The following is a 2,715-nucleotide window of genomic DNA, read 5'->3' as shown; positions in this document are numbered from 1 at the left end:
TCTTAAGGACCAACTGACTCCCTATATTCCCTCCAGACAACTCCGTTCCACTACTTTGAATCAACTAGTGGTGCCGCGCACTAAAACAGTTTCCTGGGGCGACCGCCGCTTTCTGGTTTCTGCTCCCAAGCTATGGAATACACTGCCATAGTCAATTAGGACAAGTCCTACACTCTTGCTCTTTCGCAAACAGTTAAAAACTTGGCTCTTTAACCAATAATTTCATAGCGGCATCTTCTGGAGATTCACGTAGTTTCGTTTTAGCGCCGAGACGCCTACGGGTATTCATTCGCGCTTAATAAATAGCAATAATAAATAAATAAATAAATAAATAAGCTGACAAAGGCCATGGCAGAATAGATAGATGTTACCTCCCGCAGCCAATGGATTTTATGGGCCTTATCAGCATTTCTAACATCTAGGAAGGCCCGTGCATACTGGGAGAGTTTGGGGTAACCCACAATCTTCTCCAGTACGCCACCGGTCTGTGGTGGGCCTTATCCTCCAGGCACTGGGAGCCCAGATCATAGAAAAGGGGAGTCAACGGGGTCGATGCCGGAAGGCCCGTGACCCCTCGTAGAAACTTGTTTTGGGGCCTGGTCAAATGAGCAAGATTGCTGAAACCACACAGTTCCGCCCCATATAAAACTGCTGTGGCTATTTTAGCATCATATATTTTGAAAACAGGCGATATTGGCCTTGTGTGGGAAAGGAATAATTCCTTAGTTAGAGCTCCTGTTAGCTGAGCGTGCTTGGTAACCAGCTGAGTAATGTGTGGTTTCCAGTCTAATTTGGAGGCGAGGGTAATTCCCAGGTACGAAAAGACCTGAGTCTGTTCTAATATGACCCCATTCATTGCCACATTACCTCTAACATGCCTATACAACATATTTGGACTTGTGAAGTACCATAAACTTGGTCTTGCTAACATTTACTACAAGTCCGTGGTCCATGCAGAAGACCTCAAACACATCAATGGCCTGTTGGAGGCCCTGCTGCATTTTAGAAATCAAGAGAGTGTCATCTGCAAACATCAACAGGGGGATCAGCTTACCGTCCATCTTTGGGGCATCATTCGGTTGGAGCTCAAAATAGCTGAACACCCTGTTGATGTATAATGAGAAAAGGGTCGGGGCTAGTGTGCACCCTTGGCGTACTCCCCTTGCTATTGGGAATTTATCTGTGACATTACCCTGTTGGTTCCATCTGATTTGGGCGAAATTGTCCTCGTGTAATTTCGTAAGGAAGGACAAGATACTAGGTGGCATGCCCTGCTCTACAAAAACTGCCCACATTTTTTCTCGAGGCTCCAAACCAAACGCCGATTTAAGGTCGTCGAACGCCGTGAAGAGCATACCACCCCCAAGGACTACCACCCGCCAATAAATTAAAAGAAATCTAAAAACTTGGTCTGTAGTTCTTGTATGGCTGCGGAATCCTGCCTGGAGAGGAGACAGTACTTCTTCCTCCTCGATCCAGCCTTGAATTCTTTGCAGAACAAGCCTTGCAACCACCTTCTGGATACAATCTATCAAACTGATAGGCCTGTAATTTCCAGGATCAGAGCGCTCCCCCTTTTTATAGATCGGTATGATCTCCACGCCCTTCCAGGTAATTGGTATTGGCGAGCCATTGGCGATACCATTTGCTAAGGATTGAATATTTGGTTCCCAAAGCTCTTTGTCATGCATAAAAAGTTCGGCTGGAATAGAATCCAGTCCAGGTGCTCGGCCCTTAGGAATGGAATTCAGTACCTGTCTCACCTCTATTTTCTCGAAGTGTAAGAAAACACAGGGCCCTCAATTACTTCCGTGATCATTTCTTGAGATGCAAACTGAGTGGCATAATGGGAGACCCAGAGACGTAGTTGATTAGTTCGCCCCTTTGGATCCCTCTACCCCACTTGACCATGTCCCAGAAGGTACACATTGAGCGTTCCCTACTTGCGCAATACAGCTCCCTCCAATATTCCTCATCCCAAGCACGTTTGGCATCATATTGTGCTTTTTTGTAGAGTGCACAAGCACTTTTAACTCTAGCTCTGTCTTTAGTTTTTATTGCTACAGCCAGAGCTTTGTACGCAGTCCTGCATGACTTCCCGTACCACTGGTCTTCCTTTTTAATAGGCTTATTTGACTTAGGGCCCTTTTTTATGAAAAAAGCCTTGAGCTTATTAACAAAATTTGTGAGTCCGATTTAGATCTGCGACAACCCCCTCCTGATTTATATATTTTTGGAGATCACTTGTCGCCTGGATGGTCAATTCCCTCATTGCTACTAACTTGGCCTCACTCTTAGAACAATTAGCCCATCTAATACGCTTGGCATAGTTTGTTAAAACGATGTCAACCCTATCAGGGGGGATTTCCTCGCTTGAGGGCTTCCGTAAGATGAATGTACGGATGAGAGAATCATGATCACTTTTGACCCTTTTTATAACCACCATGTCCTTTAAATTGGACCAATTCTCTTTGTTGGTGAATATGTAGTCAATGCGGCTTTTACATAAGCCATTATTAAAAGTAAAAGCCCCATTTTTGTCGGAAGCTGATCTACCATTAATTGCTCGCAGCCCCTGTCCAAGACACAGGACCTTAAGCTGTAATGCAGCCTCCGTCCATTTTTTAATTGGCGTAAGTGTTAACTGAGGGATATTCCATATGCTATCTTCTTCTAGGGAAAGGTCCACATCATTGCCATCCAGCGGTTCGAAAC

The sequence above is a fragment of the Lissotriton vulgaris genome, unplaced genomic scaffold (genome assembly GCF_964263255.1).
Source record: "Lissotriton vulgaris unplaced genomic scaffold, aLisVul1.2 SCAFFOLD_2825, whole genome shotgun sequence".
Classification (NCBI taxonomy): Eukaryota; Metazoa; Chordata; class Amphibia; order Caudata; family Salamandridae; genus Lissotriton; species Lissotriton vulgaris.
Note: the sequence above shows the minus strand (reverse complement) of the source record.